Source organism: Struthio camelus, chromosome 15 (genome assembly GCF_040807025.1).
Source record: "Struthio camelus isolate bStrCam1 chromosome 15, bStrCam1.hap1, whole genome shotgun sequence".
Lineage (NCBI taxonomy): Eukaryota > Metazoa > Chordata > Aves > Struthioniformes > Struthionidae > Struthio > Struthio camelus.
Genome location: NC_090956.1, coordinates 14,775,967 through 14,789,207, shown reverse-complemented (window position 1 = coordinate 14,789,207; position 13,241 = coordinate 14,775,967). Strand labels below are relative to the sequence as shown.

Below are 13,241 nucleotides of genomic sequence, written 5' to 3'. Positions count from 1 at the left end.
GCCCTCCCTGCTCTAAGGGAGCAGCTGCGACACTGGCTACAAGCCGGGCCTCTGCAGCGGTGTGTTGAATCCACTGCCGAGGTTTCTGCACGATCTGTCCTAACTGCATCGCCCTGGAGAGCAGACGCTCTCTTGTCAGCGAGGTCAGCCCCGAGCCCTCGGCGCCGCCTGTTCGCCCTCCCCCTCAGCGGTGGCGCGGTGGCCCTGCCCGCCGGCGCCCGCGCGTGTCTCGCCAGAGCAGCATCCCCACCCGCGCCGGGACCGCGCCGGGACCGCGCCGCCCCGCCCCGCCGGGGGCGGGCTCGGGCCGCGCGCTGCCATTGGCCGCGCCGCGAGCGGGCCGGCGGGCCGGCGGCGCGGATTGGCGGCGGCGCGCGGAGCCGGGCGGAGAGCGGCGGTGGGGCCGCGGCCGCGGCAGCGCAGGCAGCCAGCGAGGCAGCGAGCGGCGGGCCCTGCGGCGGGCCGGCACCTCCCGGTGAGCGGCGGGAACCGCCCGGGGGAGGGGGACCTGCGCCAGCCCCTCTCCGCGCCCGGCGCTGTTCCGGCGGGCAGGACCCCCGCCGTGGGGGGGGGGGGGGGGGCAGCCCGGCGGCCCCGTGTCTCGCCCGGCTCCGTGCCCCGCAGGCGGCAGCCGCCCCGGGGGAGCCGGGGGCGCCGGCAGCCCCCGCCCCCTCGGAGCTCGGCTGGGGGGAGGAGGAGCAGGCTGCCGTGGCCCGCCGGGGTGAGAGGCTGCTGGCCGTCCCCAAGGGCAGCCCTGCAGTGAGGGGGCCCCTGCTCGTGCACGGGGTCCCGCTGTGCTAACGCGTTTGTCTTGCCTAGCTGATCAGGGTGCTCTGCGTCATGGGACGAGTGTGCGTTCTGCGTTTGTTCTCTGGGGTTGCGGTAGCTTAAGGGATTTCGTTTCTGCTGGAATTGAGAGCAGCTCTGGGCCCCCGCAAGTGCCTGGCGGGGCGCAGTCAGCAGCCGTTCCCAAGGGATCCAGGAGACCGCCCTGACCTGAAGGAGGCTTTGTCATTTGTGACTTTGGCTTCACGAGGAGGAGCATCCGTGATGTCCTCTGCCCCTTACAGCTGTGCTCTCTGCTGGGCTCATGTCTGGCAAGCAGGTGGACCTTAACACAGGGCTGCCTGAAGAAAGAGAGAAAAGAAGGGCATGTAAAGGCGCAAAACCAGTGAGAAAATAAACACACACGGCGGGGAAAACAAGTGGCTTTGCCTGTAGCTCTTCTTTGCTTAATATATTTCAGAGAGCTGAATGGAAACGTTCAGCAGCAGTGCGGCTTGAGGGCAGCTGCCGGACTTCAGCCCAGCTGAGATTCACCCGTTCTTTTCAGTTTCCTCTTCCTAGCTGGAACCTGGGATGGTTCCACCACCATCCTGCTGGTGATGCAAAACTCAAGCTGCTACCTCCGACTTTGCCTTCGAACCTCACCAGCTTTACTTCCTGTGTCTTAAGCTGTGCTTTGAAGTAGCATGTAGTTGTTTAGCCAGAGCTTTGCCTTCACCTAGCTTAGCTTTTGCCTCCACGATTCCCCTTCTCTGTTGTCATATGTAGTGAAGGGAACGATATGCTAAGAAGCTAACTAGATGGGGAGATTTCCAAGTAATTTTGTAATCAGTAATGAATGTTCAGGCTCTCAGAAATTGGATTCTGCCCTGCAGTTCAAAGGCATGGCTGGTGGGTATGGGCTCTTGAGAGTCTTTTCTCTCATAATTTTAGGCAAGAAATTCAGTACAGGATGAAAGCTACTTGGCATAAAATGAAGGTACTAGTAGGGTGACCTTCTAGAAGCTCTACAGTAAGGAAATTACCTATTGAATACTACTACAATGTGATTATCATATTCTAAATTGTATTGAAGATATATTTTTGTGGCTTTTGTTGCATGCAATATTTTTATTGTAGTTGGCCCTTTCCTGTATTTGACTAGTGTAAATGTTGAGCAAAACGTGTCTGAGGTTAGCTTGTCTTTTCCAACTAGAGTTAAATATGCAGACTTGGAGATCAATGATGCAAATGCTGGATCACAAATCACAGTACTTAAGCACAGCATATCTAAAGAAGGAGAATATCTGAACATTATAGTGTTTCTCATCCATAGTGTTCAAAGCACTTCACAAACGAGATGTACATCAGCAGTCTCACTGTATGGATGGGGAAACTCAGATACAGGGAAAGAAAGCTGTTATTGCAAGTAACCTGCTGTGCAGTCTTTCAGACTCTAGAACAGTGTTCGGGTCTCTCATGTCTGCATTCAGTCGGTACTCTGTCAGTATGCTGAATTGCACCTCTTGGAAAATTTTAAATGCAGAAGCATGTGATGTGCTGATACTCTGATAATGGAGACTTGAATCTGTAAGCCTGTGGTGTTAGTAGCTGACCACTTTTGAAGATTATGAGAAAAATGACAGACCAACTTTCTCCAAAGCCCAACTCCTTAGGCTTCTGGGGACTAAGGAGCTTAGAGACATACTGTAGAGTAAGGTGTTTTGTGCATTCAGATACAAAGTAAACTTAAATAATTGAATATTTATATACAGGACATAGTAAACATAGTCATACATATGAACGCTAGCCAAATCTGTAGGTGTTCTGCTGGCAGCTGTGCTCTCTTTGGGAAAGGAAAACATCCTCATCTGAATTCTTTCAGAAGCAGAGTGGAATTAAGATGCTCATTGGACATTTGTCTATACATCCTAACCAGTCCTTGCTGCACCTGCCAGTAGCTTAGAGGTCTCCAAGTAGCTCCCCATGCCCTGTCTGACTGGTATGGTACCTCAAAGTAAGGCTTCAAGAATAGTTAATAAGCTGCCTTGCGTACCCAACAGTCACTTTCATCATCCTTCTAATAAGAAAATGTTGTATTTGTGTAACAACATTGTTGTGTAACAACTGCACCGGTCTTGGACACCCTGCCCTCGGAGGCATAACCTCTACTGTTGAATAACCAAAACCTCCCAATTTGTGCTCTAATCACAGGATCAGGCCTGGTTTAAAGCAGCAGGTGTCCAGTCACACCATGACATATGCATCTACTACATCTTCACTTCATACATTCAGTGATTAACACTGATGATGACGTGAAGGTTCACAGAGCTGGGAAGATCTTGCAGCTAATCTGTGACAAACTGGGTCTGAATCTTGGCTTTTCAGTTCTGTTTTATACTTTTAGGGCTGCGAGTCCGTTTCAGAAACATTTATATAAGTTTTCAGCTGTTTTAAGTCCAAGTTCAAATTCCCTTCCTGTCTTACCCAAGTGGAAACAGCTTGTGGAAACGTGTCAGGAAAATAACTATTTAATAGTGACGTACATATCAACTGTTTAGACAGTGTGGCATTTGCTTTTTTATTTATTTATTTATTTATTTTTTAAAGTGTTGTATCTTAAAATCTTACTGTATTGGCTGAATACCAGAAAATTTTAATCATCATTGACTCTGTCTTTGAATGTGAATGAATCTCCTTCACTCTTGGGTTTGGTTTGTGTGTGAGAGGACACATGGAGAAAAAAGGAATACATCTTGATGGGGTAATTCAGAAGTTTTGTGTAAGATGTTTTCCCTGCTTAGTATTTTCAAAGACCACTTGAGTCATTCTTGTATGTTGCAAGTTGTCAACTTACGTGAACTTCTTTGTTTAAGGGGGCTTTTTCAATAGAGTATGCTCTTCATTTAAAGTTCTTCATAAGCTCTTAAGAGTTCTTGAGGCATATTGGTAAGTCTGAATCAAATATTTAAGTTATCTTATCCCATTTGAAAGAGTCAGTAGTGAAGAGCTCAGTTATATCTCCAGTTAGTAGGAGGACAACTAGTACTGACATGCAGGAAGCCCTGCACCTGCTTGCTTCTCTTGAAAGTACAGGTAATACAAAAGTGAGACATCGGGAGCAGCATAGTGTTGTCCTTAGAATATATAGCTTAAAGGCCACTAATATACTATGTAGATAATTATCATGGGCCTATCACCTGTGGAAGCATGGATATACTTTAAAACTTACATAACAGGTTTATATTTCAAGAAGCTTGAAAAAGCCTTAGTCTTGTTCCAGACGTTGGTCTGCTTTCAGATGCCTTTTCTTTATGAACAGAAGAGCTTGCCTAAGATACTGGAACTGCTGCCAACTTAAAAAGGATGATTCTGCCGGTGCCTGTTCTGGGGCTTGAAAGTCATCTATCTCTTTCCCCTCTTTGTGTCTGTAACTGTGATCTTTTTTACCTGATCACCATCCCGTTTCCTGGAATGACAACTATGGGCCAGGAAAATGGGAAAAGTGATATTTTGTTAGCCACATGGCGTTTGTGCAAAAATCACAGTATTCTGGGGATTTTTCAAAGCATACAAAGTGTCTAAAAGACAGAATGTTGTCCTAAACTGTTTCTGCGGATTTCAGATTCTCTTCTAATTGGTGGGAGTTGGGTTCTGTATTGTGTCTTTGTATTAGATTTTTTTTAAAATCTTTTCTTTGGCAAAGTATCTTTCCTTTCCCATCTCTTAAGAAGCCAGATGTTAGAAAGCACAAGAATCAGGTAGGAACCTTGGTAGTGTTGCAGTTCTTGAATACCTTGGTTATATGACAGAGTAAGGTTGATTCTCTTCCTGTCCAATTGAGGTATATCTATTTGTAGCAAAGAGAAAACTTTCTGAAAGTATTATTTTGAGCTCTAAAAGCTTGGCGACAGCCGGTTGCCACAAGGTACAGACTTGTGCTTAGCAGGAGTTAGGACAGGTTACAAGCGTTCGGAGAACTGTAGAGTTTAGATTACTAAACTTTTTTGAAGACTTCTTTTAATGATGCAAGACTTCAATGAATATAAGCATATTTTTGCTGTGTGTGATAAATAACATAATGAAACAATGACTAGGGCAATCCTGTTAGCTTCTTACATTGTTCTATGCGATACTTTTTCTCTTGAAAAGTGATTCCACTTATTGTAATACGAAGTTTTCTGCTCATAGATAATGCTGTTCTGTCCTCATTTATGGATCTGGAGTATTCTTGTACCTTTTGTAAAAGCTCGACACCTTCTACAGTTGTAAATTCTGTTGAGGAAATGCATATATGCAGTTCATGTTCTAGCTCAGAGTGTATAGTCATTTAATTATTGTACATCACCTAGTAGCTGATCTCACTAGCTACCTTTGTGAAAGTATATTGGAGTTGCTTCTGAAAGCTGATTACCTTTAGTGTCAAAAACGGAGATCTGCCCTAGCAATGAACCTGCTTTTTTAAAAATGACAAAGCTGTAGTGTGCTAGTTGATGTGAGAGAGTATTAAGACACTGAAAAGTTACGGCCATTACTAAATTGAATGCTGCCAGCTTGGAGGAAAAAAAAAAAAAAAAAAGGGACCAGGACTGTGAGCTTAGTTATCCAAACCCAAATGATTACCTTTTAGATTGTCTAGTGTAATTATTTTAGAGGATCTCTCAGTATTAACACAAGAAACGCTTATTTGTACAAATGAGTACTTGTATTGTACTGCATCAACATTTTTTTGGCCTCTGGTTTAAAAGGCAGCGTAGTATGTAACTCCTTCTGTGACAAGGTATAAGGCACTTTAAAGGCAGTAAAGCTTCAGACTTCATGTATTCCTGAGAGTTTCTCATTCATGTATCATTGTTTCACTGAAACACAACTCGGCGTTGATAGGGAGCAGAATTCTCCAAGATGTGCGTATGTTATGACTCTTACCGAACTCCGTAGTTTAAAAATGAAAAAAGTTTGTGTGGGGAGTCAAAAGCATCAGAATTCCAATTCTGATGTTGTTTCTGGGGGTTTTTGAGTAATGCTGCTTACTAAAGATTTCTTGACAAAAGTCAGTAGATCTCGAGTATAATCTGGGTGACAGGATGTAGTTCCAAACAACTGTCTTAGCTGTAGAGCTACAATTCAGATTGTAAAACAATTTCTTATCTTATCTTTAGTTTTCCTCCTCTGGAACTCTTTAAAAAAGAGAAGAACAAGAAAAAGAAAAAAGACTGACTTAGACTGGAATTTTCTATGCCATTGTCAAGTATGCAAAGTTTAAAATTTAATTTTACAAGTTTAAGTGAAAATATGTTGCTTTTGAACTGTGATATTCATGTGTAATTTTATTTTTCACAGGAATTTTTAAACAGCGTATTCAGAATGGCTGGACTTTGAAATGCGGCGTAGTTGAGTACCAGTTTTTTTTGGAATCCATCCCTAACTAGATCTGGCGAGGGAGGTTGACTAGATAATAGCAAGGAGACTGAGTAATCGCTCTTTAAGCAATACTTACCTGGCACCTGCTGAACTACATTAGCAGAATGCAGTTTAGCCTTGGCCTGTTTGTGATGTGTCCACACGTGCTTTCCCTGTTCAGCTCTGCAGGCTTGAGGGCAGCTGCTGGGGGAGGCTCTGTGTAAGGGAGATGGTACCGAGTTGTATGGTCCTCCTGAGCAGGAAGCTGTTCCTTAGCCACAAAAAGAGACTGCTGTTGTGGGGAAAAACATGCAGTTGCTTCCTGTGGTTTATAGAGCATTCATATATTGTGCTGATTCTGTTGTTATAATTTTTTGAGTCAGCTGACAAATTTGTTTTCAGTTTCTTTGGTTAAAATCTCCTCTCCGTTATCCATTGCCAGCGCAGCTTTTAGATGCATGTGCTTTGTTTGTGAGCATGGATCCTGGCATCGATGAGTGTGTCTTTCTTGCATGTCCTTTCATCTGTTTTGCCATCTGCATGTGACTAGCACGGGAGTCCTTTTTTTTTTTCTGAAGCCTTCTAGACAGCTTGCAGTATCAGTGTGATTGTACTGCCAATTTCTACTGGGCTTTCCAAACTCTTGAATATCTCTTAGTGAAGCCTCCTGTCTCTGTAGTCTTGTCAATGCCAGTTTGTCTTAAAAATAATTGGTTCACTGCTATTGATTAGAGCTCTAACATCAATAATGAAGTAGTAGTTGCTATGGTTTTCTTTGTTAGGCCTATTCTGAGGACACTTAGTCCTATCTGTCAGTTCTAATAACAAATGCTTTGACTGGAAGACCTTTATAGCTCTTTAGCAGGTCTAGTAGAACATACGCTAGCCCGTTGTGTGAAAGACCTGCTCGTATGGAAAGGGAAGTTGGAAGGGAGGACAGGATAAACTGACAGAAAAAGTGAGGAGAGCATCTGTTCTGCCAGCGTTGCTTGCTGGCATCTTAGTCTGAAGTGTACAGGTTACTTTCAGATTGGATAGCTATAAAACATTGTGAATACATTTACAGTTATGGAATAGTGATATCAAAGAATGCGGATTTCCAGCACATGATTTTCTAGGGGTTTTTTTGAGGGATTTTTTTGGGTTGGTTTTTTTTTTTTTTTGGACAGTTTTTTTCCCTTGCAACCTTGGTTTCATCATTGGCTTCTCACAGAACAAAAGAGTGGGTGATTGCAAAAGAAATCAGCGACGATGTCTTTGTAATGTTTTATTTTTGATGTTTGGCTCAATCTTCAAGCTTCTATCTGTAAGCTTCAGCAAGCTGCTAATGGAAATTTGTCCCCTGGTGCTGAATGGTTTCATGCTGGCTTCCTTTCCTGTAATTTTGCTACTAAATCACCCCTTCCTCCTCCCACTTCCTCCTCCAGCAAGTGAAACAAACGTACAGATGTTCTCAACAAGAGGTTGTTACCTCTTGGCCTTGCAGCACTTTTTCTTTCTGAATGAAGTAATGCAAGAAGATAGGCATGCAGAGGCCACTGAGAACAGAGAAAATAGGAAAAAAAAAATAGTAGTTTGCAGGGAAAGGAAAGAATAATATCCCTCCCTATGCTTGTATAGCATCAAGCTCAATCTTGATTCAAAGTCCTTGAACGTTAGAACAATATGCTAATTTTTGCCTCCTGTTGTATCGAAGGATAGAATGTGTGAAGATTGGCAGCACACCTTGGCAGTAAACACAAGTGAAATCAACCTGAATATTTTAAATTGACTGGTCTGAAAATAATGCAAAAAAAGTAAATAATGACATGTAAATTAAATATTTGAATCAACTTTGGTGTACTTTATTAGCAGTACTATTTTTTTGTATTATGTTTCTACTCAATATAATCTGTCTGTCAGCCTTTATGTTAGATGCCTAATATGTGAACAAATCATCTTGTTCTGTCACCTCTGTTTCTGCCTCTTGCATAGATGACTCATTTTCTTGCCAGGTGCTTGCTTGATACAAGTGCTGGGATGCACACAAATAAAAATTAGGATACTGGGAGTAGGATGGAAGGATTAAGTTTGTACTTAATCATTTTGAGCAGCTCACTGCAAAACTCTTGATGATAAAAATGATTGCCTCACTGGGAATTAGAGAATACTGCAGGTTAAAAAGCTGTTTAGAAGCCAAAACAAACTATTTTTGCACGACGGGATGGATTTTGGGTGTAAGATGCTTCCTGGCAACAGGCCAGAGCATAATTGGACCGCGTGGTGCTGTGGACAGGGTAAAGACCATGACCTTTGAATTCTTACCAATTTCATCATTTAAGGCTAGGCATGGTGCTGAGCAAACTGACAGTGACAGCCCTCAGGCAGCAGGCAGGAGGGGGATGCATTTTACTTCTATTATCTCGCCTCAGCATTCTCACATCCTATCTCCAGTATAAAGCAAAACTCGTCTTTTGCTCCACGGTTACTGCTGCAGTGCAGCTTCTTGGAAAGGGAAACAGGATTACACAGTCGGGGTGTGCTTGTGGAGGTGGAAAAGGAGAGGATGGATTTGGCTCCGATCGAAGGGAGAGGTGAATTCTGCAGTCCCTGTTGGAAATGCTGGCATAACTGCTGTAAGGTGGTACTTTCTACCTGGGCTCTTGTGAAAAGCAGCTGAAGAAAAACATAAAAAAACGGCCTGCTTCTGTTGTTGAGAGAGGGAGTGCTGGCAAATAGCGATAATAGCAAGTAATGCTAGGGGGTTGATTCGTAACGTTGCGGGGACTTTGGCTGGGAAGAACTTTGATCCCAGCAACCATCTATGCATTGCAGTAATTACAGTTAAAAAACATTGATATGCTTTTTTCTTCCAATTTTGAAGTTCCAAATGCCCGTTCTGTTTGGAGTGCCTTTTAGCAGCAGCGGGAGATAGGTGACCACTTGTTTAAGTTCTTATCAGTAATCTTATTTCTATATGGCCAAGAAAGTGGTTGCAAAATACCCCCTTCTGATGCTAACTGTAAGATACTTATTTTTAAATTGTGGGTACGAATTGAACCCTTATGCCATTGCAAATGAGTCTGGAGTTTGTTCTTCTGCTCCTTTGTAGATTTTGACACAGTGGGACTCTGTTCTGTCACAATATTAGAACCGATTATGAGCGCGAAGCATAGATGACGTTTCAACATTGCATCCAGGATGGTGGCTGCCTTGGCTGGATTTCTTGCTCCATGTGCTGCTTGGTTTTTTCCTTTCATTAGTGCACCTTATTTCTCCAAGTTGAATTTATGACTACACTGGATGTTGTGAAGGGTTATATGGTATCTCCTCTCAAAACTGGGAAGCTCTTTGGTATGGATAGGGGATGAAGCCATGCAGATAACAGGAGAGCAAGACTGAAAGTGCAGATTTTAAGAAGACAGACTAAGGTGGTGTTACCACCCTTGTAAAGCATAGGATAGGGCAGGTTTCTTGAAATATCCAGGAAAGCAGCAGAATGACTAACCTTGTGCCAGGGAGGCGTATTGTCCCCAGTATATTAGCAGATATGCAGCTTCTCAATGCCCAGAGCAAAGGCAAAGAAGGAGGAAAGAGGAAATGCACTTTGAATGCTACCATAATTACCTTTTCACTGCAGCAGTATCTCTCTTAATAACTATTTTTCTGTGGTTATTGGTTGTATGTGGTTTTGGTTTATGTAGAAGAAGCCAGATGTACCAAAAAACGAAATAATTGCCCGTGCAGCTCTTCAAACTTTTTGAAACCAGGCTGGAGCAGAGGCAGACAGAGGAGAGTAAGAGGGAAAGTCTTGCTAGAAAAAACTACAAACATAGAAGGCAGAAAAGCAAATAATAAGAGGATGGAAGACAGGGAAATGAATGCTTTCTAGGCTGAGCATACACAATCCGCTGTCTGATGTATGCGTCTATGTCTGACTTCAATTTGCAAAGGTCCTGCATGCTTTCATTAAAAAGACATTTTTTTGTTTATTTTTATATTTGGGTAATCCCATCTTTCTGAAATCCCTGGGTAACTCTGTAACAATAAAAATAACTCAGCGAACTTCTGTGAGTTTCAGGGTTGGTTTCCTTTTTGGATTTCCTTTCCCAAAGCTCAGCCTTACTGTATGCTGAGAAATTGATCCAGTTCATGTGAATGAGTTTGCTTAAAAATCTCTAAGTTGGTTTAGTGAGACCATAATTTCTCATTTCTGGATGGAATGCTTGTATAAAGCATATTTTCTTAGAAGTAATTAAATTGTCCTTTCACCACTCATATTACCACTGATCTTGCAGCACAGAGATAAACACAGAAAATATGCAGGGGAAAGGATATCTCAGAACTATCTATTAAAGGATGTGAAACAGCTCTTGGGTCTAATTTTATTGTTCTGACTGGAGAGGGGAGGAGAAAGGGACTGTTCATTAAATCTGGTCAAGATTCATATGCAACCTTGCATAATTGATCCTCTGTGTTCTGATTAGTAAGCGAGCTTTGCAGACTTGCAACAGCGTTCCTTTTGTCTCCTGTGAAACTTCAACCTCTGATTATCTCTTTTAGCTGCTGTCACTAGTTAACAGAAGAAAGGGAAAAGCTGCAGGTTGAGATAACACTGACTCAGTGCTTCTAAAAGCTAAAAAGGGATATGAAGTTAGTAACTTCTAAGAAGAATTATCTGATTACTGTTAAATCCTGCAGTTGCCCTGATGTTATGAAGAAAATTTTTGATTTTTTTTTTTTGAGCTACTGTAACAGTGCTCTCTTGGGGTGTCTGAGAAAGAAAGGTTAACTAGGACTGAAGGAGGGTGGAGGACAACACTGAAGAAAAGTGATTTGCTGTCCCATTGCACTAAAGCTGCTTGCTGTCATTGAAAGATAAATGTTTTCCTTAACACAGTGTAAAATTAAAAATAAATAAACAAAGCAAACCAAAGCTCATCATTTCTTAGTCTACACAGACTGTATTCGTCCTGGAGTAACTTGAGGCGAGCTGCAGAAAATTACACCAGCTTGACTTGTCTCAATCTCTTTTTTAAAATAGCAGTCTCTCCTAATGTTCGTCGGTGCCTTTCTAACAATATGGAAATAGCTGAGATGGCTTGTCTGACAGTGCAAAAACATCTGGTTTTCCTCTGACAGCTGTATTAAGAGGGATAGCTGCTGCCCTTTGCCCCTGGAGGGCTTATGTTAAGATGTCTTTTTCTGTCCTTGTCATAGCACTAGTGAGGTATTGAGCAGAAAGTGCAGTCTCCTAGCTGTCCCACCACACTAAGACTACTGGTATTGCCAGCTGATTTGTTACTTGATATTCATAGTTATAGTCCATATTTGCAATATATTCCCTTGTAGCACCCACAGATGTTCCTTATGGGAGTTAAATTACTTGCAAAACTGCAGAACGTCCATTTGTTATCTTGATTGCTGAAAATGAGTGGAGTTGGCAGAGAACTGCTTTGAAAAGCTCCATGTGGGAGGTGAGGCGTGTTGTGCTGTCACACTCTGGTGGTGTTATGGGAGCTGACTCCAGGTAATTCTTGCAAAAGTGTAGTTCGCATACAAACTTTCAAAATGTGTTTGGAGTGTGTGTGCAAGTGGATGTTCCAGAAAATGTTTTCTCCTAAACCCTTAAAAATAGCTTGGTTTTCAAGTCCTGTATTAGCCTATCTGTAATCCCGATGCACTCTGCTGAGCGATGTAAGATAAATTGTATGAAACCTACCAGAAGTACAACATTCTCTATTGTTTGTGGCTTTTAGCAATATAATATACATAGTTTAAAAAGATACTATGAGAATCAGTGTGATTTTAATAGTTGACTGCCTTGTTTGACTTAAGAGTTTTTTCCTTCACCTGTTTCTGCTTAAATATCTGGCAAGCATGTCTCTGCTGTAACTCTTCATTCTTAAAACTTGTCACCATGTGTTCGATGGAACAAACCCCTTCTGCTCATGGGAAGAGGTGAGCTCTCCTGGAGTGAAGGAACATCTATTGTGTTAGTCTGTGATTACTGGAGAATGGGAAATAGTGGGTATCTTATGTGATTCTAGATAGGCTGGTGTGATATCCTAGGCTGATGTGGCTCTTGCCTTCCATTTATGCAGCCTTTCTAAGCATCGCGGTTACCTGAGGATTCCTTCAACAAAGTTACTTGATTCCAGCTCCCTTTTCTTTGACCCTAGTAAACAAGCTGGACCTGCTCAGCTCTTATTAGAAACTTTTCTTTTTATAAAGATTTGCCCAGTACTAGCAGCCATCCCAAAACTGACCAAGGTTTATGAATTATCTAAAGACAACATACCGGGTCTTCAAATTCATAAAAATCATAGCTTGTACGTAGCAGACTGAAAAGACAACACTCAGTTTACGATGTGCGTGTCGATGCTGTCATTAGAGTACAGGCGGCAGTGCAGACGTACCCCAGCTAGACTTGAGCACTGAGTTTAGCTATGCACACGCTACTGTACTCAGTAGGGTCCAATTTACCTCATCAAATCTGCGTGCGGGTATTTGGTGGTAGTTTGAAGAGTAGCAATGCAGAAGGTTCGCTATTTTTGTCCAAGGGGCAATATACAAGGAGGAGACAAATGCAGTTTATGAAGTAGCCTTGTGTTTTTTCCCAGTAGGTGATTAGGTGATTTTTCAATATGGATTTTGATGATCATTGGTGGGTCATTCAGATTTCTCCCCCCAGCCCCCCACTCACACTCTATGCTTCTAAATCAGCAAGTGGCTTTGGCTCATTCACTACTTCAGGTTTGTGAATGGGCCCAGTGATATTAAAGGGACTACTAAAATATGCATCTTGCTGAATCAGACTTTGTCCATCTGGAGCCTGAAACAAAATTTTGAAACATTCTGGAGAATTTGGCCACGGAATCTGTTGAAACTAACACTGAATATATATTTATTTTCTCTAAGCTGCTTTGAAAACCTTCCCAGCTGTTGTTCTTTAACCTACTCCTGAACAATCAGGCAATAATGGGATTTTCTGAATAGTATAATCATCCTTTGTTCATCATAATCTCGCTTGATTCTGGGATCTCCTCCTTTCCCCTCCTCCCCTCCCCTTCCCCCCCCCTACATGTGAAGTTCCC

General features: G+C 42.7%; 1 protein-coding gene across 6 annotated transcripts in view; it reads left to right on the top strand.

Moving 5' to 3' along the window:
- Nucleotides 1–363: 363 nt before the first annotated feature.
- Nucleotides 364–13,241, top strand: part of ABAT (4-aminobutyrate aminotransferase) — a 73,426-nt gene continuing 60,548 nt past the window's right edge. The window contains exons 1-3 of one of the 6 annotated variants that reach the window (XM_068908592.1): nt 375–475; nt 5,925–6,013; nt 6,106–6,155. The gene's annotated coding sequence lies outside the window, so the exon portion shown is untranslated. Of the gene's footprint in view, nt 476–5,924; nt 6,014–6,105; nt 6,156–13,241 lie in introns of all 6 variants that reach the window. The other 5 variants (XM_068908579.1, XM_068908576.1, XM_068908584.1 and 2 more) reach the window with 5 other exon arrangements.